This window comes from Phoca vitulina, unplaced genomic scaffold, assembly GCF_004348235.1.
Source record: "Phoca vitulina isolate PV1807 unplaced genomic scaffold, GSC_HSeal_1.0 scaffold11, whole genome shotgun sequence".
NCBI lineage: Eukaryota > Metazoa > Chordata > Mammalia > Carnivora > Phocidae > Phoca > Phoca vitulina.
Genome location: NW_022589714.1, coordinates 36001846 through 36018203, shown reverse-complemented (window position 1 = coordinate 36018203; position 16358 = coordinate 36001846). Strand labels below are relative to the sequence as shown.

Here is a 16358-nt window from a genome sequence, read left to right as displayed (position 1 = left end):
CCCCATTTTAAATATGGTGACATATAGATGAGATGGTTTACCCAATGTTGACTAGCTAAAAAGATCTAGAATTTGAACTGAAATCCAGGATAGTTGACTCAAGTCTAATTGTATATTGTTACTTTCATAGTCCCTTTGCAAATATCAGATTCCTCTGTTAAGTTTCAGCATTGTAGCAGGTATTTATCAAAGTAACAGTTTACTCTTTAACCACCAAACATTCCCTTTTTAGTAAATATTCTAGTTGCCTCTGCCAGAAAACAATCAAGATTCTTAAATCATTTGCAAACAAAGTTCTCAGTAGTTTAGAGAAGGAAAAAAATAAAGAATATCTGTATATTTATACTTCACTTATAATTGTCTTGTTTCCTATATTAGTTTTCTTATACCTAGCTGTATCCCTGGCCTCGTTAGATTATGATTATGAGTTCTTCTGGGAAGGCTAGAATGTGTCTCATTTGTTCACCTTATGTAGTAATATCCACCCGCACAATGTGGGTATTTAGTAAATATTTGTTCCCTGAATAATTTGTGTTTATTTTAATTATGGTTTTACCTCTAAATATGAACTCCTACTGTAATATTAGTTGATTTCAGAAGTGAACTAATTGTACTTTACCTAACTATATTTTATCTCTTGAAACAACTAAGAAAAGCTGTAAAAGGGATTTGAACTTATAGGAGAAGGTCACTTTTGTTTTTTATTTTTTGTTTTATAAGTCGACTTATTTCTTATAACCTAAAATGGAGTGTAATGCAGATTTGGAAATTGGAGTAGAATAAATGGATTAAAACACAGTCAAGTTCCAGCTTTGTTTTTTGCTGGTGGAATAATATAGGTCAAACCACATAATTTCTGTTTTCTTATACTTAAAATGATATATTGATAGTGTATAGTAAGCCATGCCATTGACCTTTCATTTCATTTCTCTCTCTCTTTTTTTTACAAGGAAAGTGCCTTTTCAGAGATAATATATTGAAGTAATAGAACACTAGTTAAAGAAAAATAAGTTAAGTATTTATATAGTTCTCTTAATTGTGTGCTGATGTATTGTCCCAGTAGTGGAGATGACCTATCACAGGACTCCATTTTGAAATGCATGTTACTTTACTGTTTCAGTACAACTAACACTAGAACTTGACTTGAATGAATTGCCTGAGAATAGAGGATGCAGTTTGAAAATGCTGGATAATAGAGGGAAGCGTAATCTGGGATTAAAAAGTAACCACAGGGTACCAAATTAGAGTTGGAGACATCAGTATGAACTCATGTTTAGTTTAAGATATGTACCAACACATACAGATATATTTATATAGGTGTGTGTTAATACTTGTATTAACTTGGTTAATACACATACATATATTTCTCAGCTCTCTCCGCTGAGACAGCCTAGAAACCTAGAAAAAATTTTTATTGAAAAAATTAACCACAGGCAATCAACAGCGACAGATAATAAGTTGGCTTTATTACTTCCGCTGTGTATATGAAGACGTAAAGGAAAGTAGACACACCAGTAGCAGTGACTATACCCAGGGTCCAGATTTTGGTTTCTAAATATTATTCTCCAATAAAAGGAAGCAGGGCTCCTTAGACAGATAGCTGATTTTAGGGTTGTGGCAAGGAAAATACGTGGTGGACCCTGGAGCATCTCATAGTACCAGAAAGTAAGGAAGTGCTCAAAAAAACCGAAAAAATGTTGACCCATGTCAAAACAGCATAGGGGCCAATCTAAAGGAGCTTCCAGTGTCCAGAGCTGGAACGGTTTAAGCAACAGAATAACCTAGTATTTGATCATTACCCAAAGTGGAGCATAAATATAACTAAGTCCATGCTGATAAAGATAAATGGTTGAGTAAATAAATAAATGGGAAGAAGGGAGAAATCTCACAGAATTATTTCAAATATTTGTAGATACTTCCTTTCCCTCCATCCTCCCCTCCCCTCAAAAGCATCCCTCAGGAATGGGCTGGACTAAAAAAATAGATGGAAGAAGAAAATAGTAACTTTACAGTGGAGAAAGCTGGCAAGTACTACCATAATCAAGTGATCAAAGCTAACATCATCAGTGATACATTATGTTGATATCATGTATCCCCTTCATCTCTGTGGTATTTATTCTTCCCCCCAAACCCATAATCCCAGTCTTAGCATGAGAAAAAGAATCAGATGAACCTAAATTGAAGGCACTCTACAAAATACCTGACCAGGGCTGAAAAAGAATTTCAAGGTCATGAAAACCAAGGGAAGACTGAAAAACTAATGTTGACTAGAGGAGCCTAAGGAGACATGATGACCAAATGCATTGTAGTATCCTGGATTGGATTCTGGAACAAAAAAATAGACACTGGTGAAAAAACTGATGAAATCTTTATAAAGTCAGTGGTTTAGTTAGTAGTAATGTACTAGTGTTAATTTCTTAGTTTTGGCAAGTGTAATATGGTTATGCAAGATACAACGTTAGGGGAACAGAGTGAAGGGGATTTGGGAGCTCTGTGTACTACCTTCGTAACTCTTCCAAAAACCTAAAATTATTCTAAAGTAAAATTTTTATTGAAAAAATTAACCACAGGCAATCAGCAGTGATAGATAATAAGTTGGCTTTATTACTTCAGCTGTGTATATGAAGATTTAAAGGAAAGTTAGAATTTATAAGTCACTGTCCCCTTGAAAATAAGCCTTTTATGCTTAATGTACTGTTACATTAAGGTACGTAGGTTATCTTGTAAATGTAAGACTATGGAGTGGATGGTAGAACTAACCAGGCTTCCTCTAAAAGACTCACGTCCCTGTTATTATTTCAGATAGCTGTACTGAAGAGCATTGATATTCCAGTTGGGCTGGAAAATGCATAGAAAGGTCAAATAATTTTTGCAGCTTATTGAAAAAAACCTTTATGCACACTAAATTTATTTTATGACAAACTGTTCATTTCATTGTCCCTTTGCAGTGTTATTTCATCTTTACATGATTTAAAAAATAGTTTAAAACAATATAGAACCAAGGATTCATGAACTTATGTATAGAATGTTATCATTTTGGCATTTTTGCTTTAGAGTGTTACTTTCATAATAAACATTATAGATAAAATTGAGTTTTGTTAACCTCCTTATCATTTCCCTCTCCTCCCAAACTCCATATTCTGAAATTATATGTATCCTTATAATACATAGTTTTATACATATTTACCTGTGCATAAACAAATAGTATTTTGTGTGATTTAGACATTGGCATAATTGTCAGGTTGCAACTTTTTAAAACTTAATACGGGTTTCAATGCGATACATAACAATCACTTTGACTACAATATATTTTTATAACACTGTGTAGTTAGCTCATAAATGATTGGTAAATGGGGGCGTCTGGGTGGCTCAGTTGGTTGAGCATCCGACTCTTGGTTTCCGCTTGGGTTATGATCTCATGGGTTGTGGGATCGAGTCCCAGGTGGGGCTCTGCACTTAGCAGGGAGTCGGCTTGAAGAGTTTTACCTCTGCCCCTCCCTGCACTTGCACACATGCTTGTACACGTGCTCTCCCTCTTAAATAAATAAATAAATCTTTTAAAAAGTGGTAAATAGAGGAATGATGTCAGGACAATGGGAAAGTTGTGTTATTTTCTAGGTAAAGGGAGCTGTGATAAAGAGTGTAGAATTATAATTTCTGTAAGAACGGGAGAGGCTCTCATCTTGGCTGCTTGTGTAAACAGGAGTTCTTTAAGCTTTTAAGTGAAACCTTTTTTTTTTTTTTAAAGATTTTATTTATTTATTCCAGAGAGAGAATGAGAGAGAGAGAGACACCTCGTGTGCGAGCCTGCTAGGGGAGGAGCAGAGAGAGGGACAAGCAGACTCCAGGCTGAGCATGGAGCCCAACTCAGGGCTTGATCTCAGGACCCTGAGACTATGACCTGAGCCGAAACCAAGAGTCAGATGCTTAACCAACTGAGCCACCCAGGCGCCCCTAAGTGAAACTTTTTTTTTTTTGTTAAGGTGATTATCTGTACCTGGGTATTCTCAAAGTTGACAGTCCTAGCATATAAAGTTCTATCTTTTGACTCCTCTTCTCTCTGCACTGTCTTAACATCCATAAACCAACCTTTCTACTTTATTGTTTTTATGAATTTTTAATAGCTATGGAGGAATCCGTCTGTCATCTGCTTGGGCAGCCTTAAGTTATTACCCACTTATTATCCATTTTCTAAGGTTTCAGTTATTGTTACTTATTTTTATTTTCATTTTAGTGCTCAGGTTCCAAAGTTGCATAGGTCTAAATTGGTATGTCCCAAACCCTACACTTTTTTTTTTTTTTTTGCATAATGACTGATATTTTTAGTGTTTGATTTAGTTTTCACATAATCAGTAGTATTTTAGTGTGTATGATTTTCTTTTCCCCCCAGAAGGTCAGATGTTTAGGAATGTACATGTAGTTTTATAGTAGAGATTGCACAGTCCTGTGGTGTTCCATTCTGGGTCTTTATCACATTTTATGAGGTAAAATAGGACTATTTTTCATTTTTTAGCTATTAAAAACAATGCTGCAATGAATATCCTTTTGTAGGTTATATACATAGCTGAGAATTTGCTGCATCCTAGGGTATGCACATATTCAGCCATATTAGACATTGTCTAATTTCTCAATAATTACACCAATTTAAATTCCTACCAGTAGTATAAAAGAGTTTTTCTTCCATGTTCTTTTACATTTGATACCATCAGATTTTCTTTTTTTTTCTTTCTAATCTTACAGATCTATAATAATATCCACATGTTTCAGTGTTTCATTTTTGTGATTATGAGGGAAGTTAGGCATTTTTTCACATTTATTGGCCATTTAAATTTCTTTTCCTGTTTCTAGCTTGTTCAGATATTTCTGTCCATTTTTGTTGAGTTCTTGCTCATTCTCATTGTAGTACTTCTTATTGTGAATACTGTGAATTCTGTATTGTGAATGGTAGTCTTTTGTCTTCCTTCTGCTTATGTGTCTTTTCTCTTTAACAAGTGCTTTTTGTGGCTTGTCTCAGTATAACTTGGGAGCAGGGAGGTTTTAAAGATAATCTGTGTTTTCATTAGTTTTAAAGTTTTGATTTTTCAGTGTAAGTCTTTCTTCATCAGTCTCTCTTTACTTTTTGTACAGATGTGATTTAGGCAGTAATTAAATTTTTTCCACATAAAAAAATCTGAATAGTCTACTCTTTCCTCACAGATTTGTAATGTTTTAAGAATTGAGCCAAAATTGGGAAGAAACTTGCTAGTTTATCAGATCTTTCCTCATTCTCAACTTGAGTGTTTTGGACTAAAGTAGAGAGTCAAGTGTCTGATTTATTTGTTCGTGTAAACTTTGAGATTCAGTATCAGTGTTGTGACTTATTGATATTTGGCACTTTGGGTCTTTGTAATTGAGATGAAACAAAGTAAACACTCCTCCATTAAACAAATACTTAGTAATTGTCTGAAGTATTTTGGGGTGTGGTAAGAAGAGTTCCCACAACTTATTTTATTGGGGGAGATAACAGCATGAAAACAGAAGGATAAATTGCAGTGCTTTATTGGCTGAATGTCAAATGTGTGGTAAAGATGATGGGTGCTAAAGGATCTTGGAAAAAATACTTTTCAGAAAAGATGTTGAAAGTAACACTTGACTTGGTCTTTAAAGATAGCAAGTTAGAAGAATAGTCGGTGTGCTCTATGTCTGACAAAGGCGCAAAGTGTTTCATGGTAAAAATAATGGACTACTTTGGTTGAATGTAAGTTTTTCTATGGGGGTGTGTATAATGGGATTTAAGGCCAAAAGTATGGATTAAAGCCAGTGGTACTGTGCATTTTGAGTATCCTGTAAAGGTATTAAGACTATTTAAAAGATACTAGGGAAATCACAGAGTTTTTAGAGACAGGAGAGGGAGAATAGAATGCTTTAATGGATTAATCTTAGTGAGAAGGAAAGGTTTTATGAAAGAGGAGAGAGTTGAGGCTATAAAGTATAGTAATGGAAATCAGAGTTGTGCAGTGAGAATGGAAGCAAAGGGATAGTTAATAGGCATAATACCTTTTATTTGTGTTAAGACTTTGCAAGTTCCCATATATTTTCTCACTTTATTCTGACATCTATGAAAGTAAGACAAGGAATATGTCATTTATGCCCAAAGTCATACTGGTAATAGTTGGTGGACCAAGGACTTGGTAGTTGATAGCTCTGTAATAGGCAAATGTCAGCCTGTTTTTAGATGAGAAATGTATTTTATATAGTATGTGCTGGTTATTGGAGAAATGTGATCATTTTGTAACATTCTCTGTTTTTAAGAATCTAAAGACAAAGTGGTATGAATCTTAGCCATTGAAATTCTCCAGTAGCATCAGCATAATTGAAAGATGTTAGAATTACAAAATTAAATGCTTCTGATAACCTTTAGAATTGACCCTTGAAGAAGAAAATTCAAACTGCTTCCTCAAAATGCAATTTTATGGAAACAAACTTTTTTTTCCCCTAAAACTAAACTTGAGATTTGACATGAGGGCATTGCAAAGACTAAAGATGGAATGGAAACATGCAGAAAATGTACAAATAATGAGATAATTTGGAAAATGAAGCAGGACTTGTAATGCTTGTGTAAAATTATCTGTAGGTAACTTTATAAAATGGAACAGTTTCATTCATGTTTTTCTACTGCCTCCATCCCTAGAAATGGTGCTAAAAAACAAAGTTTAATAGGGAAAATAGAAGGCCCAGTGTATCAGTAAGAATGGGATAGCTTATACTGTAGTAACAACATTAAAATCTCAGCGGTGGCATAACACAAGGAATACATGCTTTCGTACAAAATTTCATGTAGTCCAGGTAGTGAGTTATGTTAAATATAAGTAAAATAAGAGCTTTCTTTATTGCAAGTAAGATTAACAGCAACCAAGTAAGGGATACTTCTCAGTAAGCTCTTTTTGAAGCCTGTAGTTTTCATCAACCACATGTCTCTTGCAGCAGTTACAGCAGGGTTTTCAGTTCTTTTAGATAATGGGACTCTTCAGTATCCTTGATAAGAAACGAGATTTCCAGGGCACCTAGTTGGCTCAGTCGGTTAAGTGGCTGACTCTTGGTTTTGGCTCAGGTCATGATCTTGGGGTCCTGAGATTGAGCTGCATTTTGGGCTCCCTGCTCAGCGGGGAGTCGGCTTGAGATTCTCTCCTCTCCGTCTGCTCGTCCCCTGATTCGTGTGCTTGCACCCACTCTCTCTCTCTGTCTCTGAAATAAATAAATCTAAAAAAAAAAAAAAGAAGAAGAAACCAGATTTCCCAGGCACTCTCTATTGAGCTATGTTTTAGTAAGATTGGTGGCAATATTGTGGCATATCCTCCTCATACCCTGCCTCTCCATTGTTTTATTCTTTTCTGTTTGCCATTTATTCATTTGTTAAATATTTACCAAGGTTCTTTCTATGTATTAGGACTTTTATAGATGCTAGGGACACAATGGTGGATAAAACAGATAAGTTCCCTTCTCTTTATGAGTTTATTTTCTAATGGTGGGGAGAAGACAAAAATGAAAAAATGAATGAATAAGATGATAATTTTGATAGTCATGAGTGCTTTGAAAGAAAAAGAAGTGAGTTGTGGGAGGTGGAAAATGGCATTTAATACTTTACTTTGGGTGTTCTAGGAAAGTATCTTTGAGGTTGTTTGGCCAGAAAAACCCAGAAGGGTGCAGAGGAGATAAGGAATGAATTCCCTTTGAGAAGGATCTTGAAATTAGAGGAAAGTAGGCTTAATATGATAGTTGTGGTTGCCAATCTACTAGAGCTATGTCAAGAAGATAGCATGGCATTAGGAAAGGAATATGGCCTTTGGAGTCAGGATGTATAGACCTCTGTTTGACTTCTTACCCCCTACTCCCCCGTACCCACACACATGCTTACTGTGTGTTCTTCCTTAAAGATGTCTCACTCTGGAGTATGAATTTCTTCCTGTGTGAATGTGGGGAATCCCACCTGTTTGGGTTGTTGGTAGGAATTAGATTTTGAGTGTCTGTACTTTGCAAGTAGATACATTATGGATTTATTATTTTATCCTGTTATTATTATTTTTTTTTGCTTAGGAATTGCCCATCCATTTCATAAAGGGAAAATCAGAGAAGAAAATTACCTAAATTGTTAATTTAGTCAACAAATAGGTTTTTTTTCCTGGTGACTATACTATACCAGGTACTGTTAAATCAAACAATAATAAAATAGGTAAATAAGTTAAAACTTTTCAAATTTCTCTTTTTAAAAAGCTAGCAGTTAATTTTTTTTAAAAGATTTTATTTATTTGAGAGAGTGAGAGCACTAGAGAGAGAGCAAGCAGTAGCGTGGGGCAGAGGGAGAAGGAGAAGCAGGCCCCCTACTGAGCAGAGAGCCTGACGTAGGGCTCAGTCCCAGGACCCTGGGATCATGACCTGGGCCGAAGGCAGACACTCAACTGACTGAGCCACCCGGGCGCCCCAAAGCTAGTTGTTTTTAAGGAAGGACAAAAATAAAGAAGAAAGTAATTAAAATGAGAAAATATGGGACAAGCAGTTAGTTTGATTAGCCTATTTCTCTAAACCAAATCTATAGTCTTCATGGTGGTTGTGGTGGAACAGATCAAGTCTGTTTAAAAGTGGACCAACTGTGTGTGAGAGGCTAGACAATAAAAAAGCTTTTAATGTGTTCGGATTTGTGTAAGATCTAGCTCCTTAGGGTAAAACTAATTTTGATAGGTCTTTTCTACTAGAGCTATGTCAAGAAGATAGCATGACATTAGGAAAGGAACATGGCCTTTGGAGTCAGGATGTATTTAGAGAAGTGATCTGGTGGAAATTAATTTTTTTTGTTAAGTTCTTTGGAATGGAAAAGGTAGTTCTAAGAAGATAAAGGGGCTCAACTAAAATGCCTTTGGAAAGTTAGTTACTGAGAAAGGAGAGAAAGCCGACATTTGTCAGGACATGTTATTTAAAGCTGAGGATTTGTGTTCATGTCCTGGTAGAAGTATTGGCGGTAATTTTTTAAAAATCATAACATTGGTTGAGGACCTTGGATCTACATTTAAATTGTATCTTACTAAAGAGAAAAGCTGTGCTGAAAAAAGAATGAGTTACCTCCAAGTCTAGTTCCCCACTCTGTCTCTGTGGACACTTGTAGAGGGAAGAGCTGCTTGTTACTGCTGAGTGGTGTAGGATTGCGGCTCACTAGTCCTTGAATCCCCCTTGATGAAAGGGCAGGTATGCCTCCTTAGTGCTGCCTTGTGGCCTCCACTGACAGAGAGGAGAAGGGGGCTCATTCCCACCTGGTGGGTACGAGAGTCTTGGCTCTCCACTTGGCCTTGTCTGACACCACGCTGGCTGGAAAAATGGGGTAGTGGTGGTGAGTGGGTGGTCTGGTTACAGCCTGGTGAGGGTGGAAGTCTAGGCTCCCTGCTAGTTTGATTTCGTTTTCTCTGTATTATTTGACTACAGTAGATTGGTTTCCATCTTGCTAGGTTACCCTTTTCTTGGTCCTTCTGCTGGAGAGAGCAGGCTTTTCTTGGAGCTTTTTTCCTCTCCTCTCATGGGCAGTAACAGTTGCTGGTTTCTCCAGTACTCAGTCTAGAATATATGAGGCAAAAAGAAAACCTTGTCCGCTCACTAACCAGGTTCTGAGGAACCTGGGCTCTCTTGGCTGATCTATCTCCTTTTCTCCACTTCCAGAATATTTTTATCTGTTTATTTTTAATATGTAATGTCTAGAGTTTTTAACTGTACTTAAGTGGGAGGACTAACGAAACAGTTGATCTATTCCATCTAGATGGTGATGCATTTTTTAAAGTTTTTATTTTAATTCCAGTTAATTAACATACAGTGTTATATTAGTTTCAGATATACAATATAGTGATACAACAGTTCCATACATCACCCTGTGCTCATCACTGGACAAGTGCACTTCTTAATCTCTATCGCCTATTTCACCCATCTCCCCAAACCCTCTGCCCTCTGGTAACCATCAGATAGATGGTTACGCATTTTAATAGAGATTGAAGTGCATATCCTTAATGGTCTAAAAACTCACTACATAGAAAGAACTTCTCCTTTTAGAAATGGTGTAGTAATAGCTAGTTTCTCTTAAGCAGAGAAATATGAGTGAAATAAGATATTAAAAGAAATTAATAAATACTTTTATTGGTTGTACTTAAAGAGTATTTGCAGGACAGTGTGGATAAGGGATGTTATTTGTGAGCTTTGATATAGCTTTCTTGTGAGCTTTATACTGATGGTATTATAGGTTATTACATGATGTTATTATGATTTTTTTACTTTAAAAAATAAGTGGATATATTCATTGATGATGTCTCAGATGTTGGTAAATGAATTGCTTTTTCCCATCTTTTTAAATTTAAAATGAAATTTTGTTTCCTTTTGAAGAGTTCTCAGAGCTTGATAAGGTGTTTTAGACTTTTTGATATAATAAGGAACAAGGAAACAAAAGTTTTAACATTTAAGTATTTTTGGGAGCTGGCAAGTGAATAAAAGTCATTTGGATATTTCTTTCTTTCTTTTGACATAAATTTCTAGCAATATTTTTCTCATTTAGAAAAAGATTTAAATCAAATCACTGAATCTTTTTTTTAAGATTTTTTTTTTTACTTTATTAATTGACAGAGAGAGCGAGCAGCAGCAGAGGGAGAGGGAGAAGCAGATTGCCTGCTGAGCAGGGAGCCCCATGCTGGATTTGATCCCAGGCCCCTGGGACCATGACCTGAGCCGAAGGCAGACACTTAACTGACTGAGCCATCCAGGCGGCCCTCATTGAGTCTTTTTTTTTTTTTTTTAAATTGGGGAGTTTGACAACTTATCTTGCATTTTATTTCTGTATTCCATGGGTTAAATGGTTAAGCAGACATTAAGTGTGTTTAAAAACTTTTAAAAAGTTACTTTTAAAGAGAAATGGCAGTATGGGGATAAGATAATGATCTGATGTATGTGGCTAGTTTGGAAGCATCTTAGTGATTTCTTGTTTTTTTTAATATCACATTTTTCTAGAAGAATGCAGATTTTGTGTTTTTTTTTTAAGATTTTATTTATTTGTCAGATATAGAGAGCGCGTGAGCACAAGTAGGGGGAGTGGCAGGTAGAGGGAGAAGCAGGCTCCCTGCTGAGCAAGGAGCCTAATGTGGGGCTTGATTCCAGGACCCTGGGATCATGACCTGAGCCAAAGGCAGACGCTCAACAATTGAGCCACCCAGGCACCCAAGAATTTTTTTTAATGAAGGAAATGTCAACATGATTTTATGTTACCTTGATATTTTTGAATCCCTTATTTTATGAAACCTGTTCTTTTAGATAAACCTCAGTGATGTTTTTAAGTTTTAGGAGATTGTATTGGTGACCTTAATAGAATAGTTCAGGAAGCTGGCTTTATATCAGGAGAAAATTTTGTGTTTGATTTACTTTCATTATTTGAAACACATTAGATGAGAAAACAACTGTAGATATCAGAATACTAAATGGAAGACAACTTATTGGGAATTACAATAAAAACAGTAGATAAAATGTCAAAGTTATACTTATGATACATTATAGTACATATTTTGTTATATACTGTAAAACATTATACACACTGATTAAGAGCAATTTGTTCTGTGACTTGGGATATTTTTGATAATATTCTGAATCCTGTGTAGGCTGTGTTCACTGCATTAACAAAATAGTTCAGTACAGGTAATGCTAGAAAAGATGTGTAAGGATTTAGAAGTAGTAATGTGTGTTCATTCAACTAAGATCTTTCTCTAAATGCCCTGGAACAATTTGACTTGTAGCACTGTTGTTTGTGAGCACACCAAATTTTTTATTTAAAAAAAAATCACTGAAATAATACATGTTGAAACAAAATTCAAGGAATATAGAAGTGGCTATTGTGAAAATTACATTTCTTTCCTTATAACCCTCCTCCAACCTCCTTCCACATTTAGGAATGCAGCAGATACAGACTGTTATCTATAGAAAATTTTTTTAACTGAATTATTTGTATCTCCTTCCCCCTTTATATCCTATATTTAAACCATAAATTTAAATTTAAGACATTATTATATAAATCATGTTAATGTTTACCTTGGACTTACCTGGAAAGTTAAATTCTGATTTTTCCCTTTAAGGAGTTAATACATTTTGTTTCTGCTAAGGTATTTCAAATTGTAGAAATAATTGAAGCTTGGAAAGTTTGAGTGCCAGAACCTGGGCTTCTGGGATATCTCCCGATCTTGCTTTTTGGATCAGCACTCATTGCCTGCTTGATAATGTCATCTGTGGCCTCAAGGAGTCTAGCAGCTTTGGGAGAAGGATCTCCATGTAGGTCTAATGTCTTTTGAGTCATAGATACATTAGCCCTCATTACCTGCCATTCTTATCCTAAAATCCCTTCATCCTAGAACTGCAAGCACAAATAACATTTTTAAATCCATATAACTCGTATGAAAAATGTGACCATTATAAATTACTGGGGTGTTTTCAGTGTAGTATGTCTGAGTTCTTTATTTAGTGTCTTTCCCACTCTACTTCTCTTGGCTGTCATTACCATTCTTGTGATGGAAAAAGAGAAAGGAGTAGGATTCCATTGACAATGAATGTACATAACTTTTTCTCTCTTTTCCTACTTTTGTCTTTTCCAGTGGGGGAGGGGCAGTTGCAATAGGAAGGCCCTTTGTCCAAGTTGGAGAGGCAGCAGTTGTGTGGAGAATAGCATATTTGCGGGAAAGAATAAATTTAGAAACTTTCAAAATAGTCCTGTTATATCTGTTGTTTTCCTTCATGATTTTGATATGTTGGCACTCAGGAGGTGTATACTTATTTCATATTAAGGAGATTTTCTCCTGTTGGTCCTTTTCACTTTGGACTTAAAGGTTCTTTGCTACTACCTGATTTAATTTAGACATAAAAATGAAAATCTAATGACTTGAGGTACATGATTCCTTATATACTATTACTTACATTCTAAAAAAACAAAATAAAAACTTTAGGAATAGGGTAAACCATTTTTGTTAGGTTGCAAACCTCATTTTCAAACATGGGTCTAATGGATGCAGCCAAAGCTAAAACAGTGGACATCTTAAATAAACATTTAATTCTGCTTATATTCATACATCTTTAGTAATATCACTTTTCCATGTCTTCTGATTTATGTTTTGTAAAGTTGGAGGTACTAGTTTTAATAACACTTTTGGAAATCCTTAATGTTATATTAAAAACATTAAGTGTATTCCTTAAATTTTAATTAGCATAAGAACTGTGACTCAGTTTAGGATGACCTCTTTCATTTGAGAAACAAAAAAAAAGACTCTTGCCCTTTAATCTGGTTTTTATTATTCTTTGTGATGTTTATTTAATTCTGTGATATAGAAATTAATTGCTTTCTTTTTTCAGATTATGATCATGCATTGGCTATGATTAGATAACCAAATTATTATGAAGATATATTAAAACATGAAGAAGTGGTTTGTGAATTTTATTGGTCATCTTTTAAGTTGTTTTTGGTTAGTGCAGAGTTAAGTATCTTTGATTATCTTAATAGATGAAGAATAACTGTATCCTTTCCAAACTTTTTAGCTCCCTCTCATTTGCTTGTATTTCTTGCCTCCCTCTAAATTGCCTCTTCTTACTGCATATCTATGGAACAAATTAGTGTAATTGCATTCTTATTTATATGAAGATTATCCACATTGTCTTTTTCTTGGCCAATTTTGCATTGATACTACCTATTTTGTAGGATGTTTTTCTCATTTGTAGGGCGAAATTCAAAGTTTTTCTGAGTTTGTTTGTCAATATATGATACTTCCCAAGTGAGGATTCTTTTTTACTGGATTTCCTGGAGTCATTTTTCAAAGTTAGGAAAGGAAGTGAAGTTGGTAGAAAATAGATACTACTATGTTAGTAGTTTATTTACTGGCTGGTTAGGTAAAAGGAAGTAAAGGGCAGAAGAAGGAAGAAACACTGGACACCTTAGTAACACTTCATAGGAGTCAGTGAGATTTGCTGTTGAAGATGATAGCCAAAGAGTAATTTGGAGGCACTGTGTGTCCAGGAACTAGGGAAAATTAGGTTGGTGAGTGAGTGAGTGTGTGTATCTGGTGGTTGTGGATTGTAGCAAGAAGAGGTTCCAGAGGAAGAGGAGGTGGAGCTCAAAGCAAACTTTATCTGTAGTTTTACTTAGAGCTTTGAGGTCACTTGATATTTGTGATTAAACATCTTAGTTGGCACTATGTATTTGGGAGGTTGTAAACCTGAGTCTTCTCTATTCAGTGTAGTCTATATACTTCTAATTCACATTCCGCCTTTCCTTTTATGTTTTATGCCCTCAGAAGATTTATTATATCTAATATTCTTAGATGTGATTATGTCTCTGAGAATATTGAAGGTCCTTAAAATGTTTCTAGGTCTTGAGCAATATGTTGTAAGTTTTTTTTTTTTTAGAAACAAGAAGCATTGTCTCAATATATTTATACATGTGGTAAGTTTTTATTAAAAGATAACACAAATATCCAAAGTTATATAGCCAGTGAACAGGATTGAATCAAGATTTATAACCAGGTCATCTGTCTCCTGAACCTGTACTCTTAATCACATTTCGTCAAATTGGAGTTACTTTCCTAGAGGAACAAAACTTGAATGGCAAGCCAAGTTCTTGGTCCCTGTATTAGAAAACAATAGCCCTCAGAGATATGACTTTTAGTTTTTTAAAATGTGGGCAGCTCATGAGACAGTAAGAAGAATTCAAAATGAATACTTTTTAGCATGTTGAAGTTGTGTAAGTACCGTTCTTTACAAAAATTTTATGCTTTTATTAGTTTGAAATATACTTAGTGCAGTCTGAAAACTTAAGGTTTTCAGGTGTTGATATCCCATGTGTTAATAGCAAATTGGAGTATTTTTCCTTAAGTGAATTACCAATAAAAATGAAGCAGCCCATTTTGTGAAATACTTTGTATTTTCCACGATTTATACTTTAATAACTTTTCACAATTCTTGACCAGTGAAATAGTTTTCCCAAAATGAAAAACTCTTTTTCTCACTGTTAAGATAATATGCATTGTTAAAAACAAAACAAACATGAAACAATTTTGAACAGTATAAAGAAGTGAAAATTGTCTGAAATCCTACCAGCTAGAGAGTAACAACTTGGTTAACCTTGTGGTAGATGTAAACACCTAGAGATAACAAATTCTTTGTTAACTTTGTATGTGAAAAATATCTTCTGGTTAGTGATTTGCTTTTCTGATGTCTACTTTTAATAAACAGAAATTTTTAAGTTTTATTATCAAATGTGTGAGGTATAGGAATACAGTTTTCTCCCAACCCCCTAAATATGGAATATTAGTTTTATGAGCCATCATGTGTTTTTCTTTGCTTTTTATCTGTTATAAGTCAAGCTTTTCTGTTTATGGACTATTTTGTTTCATTTATCAGTATGTCTTTTTATGCTAGTACCACACTGTCTAAATTATAGTATCATATAGTTTTTCTTTATATCTTATTAAAAAGAAAAGCCCCCTCACTTTGTTTTCCCTGAAGTATTCTGGCTGTTCTTTGCGTTTTTTTCTATACAAATTTAAAACCAGTTTATTGCTCTCCCAAATCTGTGGTACAGTTATTGGGATTGCATTGCATCATTGCATCAATTTTAGGGAGAATTGATATCCTTATAATAATTGAACTTTTAATCACTGAACATGGAATGACTTTCCATTTGTCTTTTTTTAATTGCATACTTCTTTTCATGAGGGTTTTTTTTTTAAGATTTATTTATTTAGAGAAAGAAAGAGAGTGTGAAAGAGCAGGGGGAGGGGCAGAGCGAGAGGGAGAGAGAATCTCAAGCAGATTACCTGCTGAACAGGGAGCCCAACTTGGGGCTTGACCCCATGACCATGAGATCACGACCTGAGCTGAAATCAAGAATTGGATGGTCAACCCACTGAGCCACCCAGGCGCCCCTTCTTTTCATGAAGGTTTGCATATCTTCTGTTAGAACTATGACTTAGAACAGGTTTCATCAAACTACAGCCCACAGGCCAAATCTGAACATCTCCTGTTTTTATAACACCCATGAGCTGAGAATGTTAGTTAAGAATTTTTAAATAGTTGGAAGAAATCAAAAGAACATTTAATGTCATGTAAAAATTACATGAAACTGAAATTTTAGTGTCCATAAATAAAATTTTTTGGAGTATAGCTATGTTCATTCATATAAGTATATAACTGCTTTTGCACTACAAATGGTAGGGTTCATTTTTCCAGTAGAGATTATATGGCCCGCAAATTCTAAAATATTTTACTATTTGGCCCTTTATAGAAAAAGTTTGCCCACCCTGATTTAGAATTATTGTTTGTTTCATTGTTTA

At 34.9% G+C, this 16358-nt stretch overlaps 1 protein-coding gene across 1 annotated transcript in view; it reads left to right on the top strand.

The window, feature by feature from the left end:
- The window catches only part of CD2AP (CD2 associated protein), a 132178-nt gene that overhangs the window by 33168 nt on the left and 82652 nt on the right, over positions 1-16358 (top strand). The gene's annotated exons all lie outside the window — the stretch shown is intronic.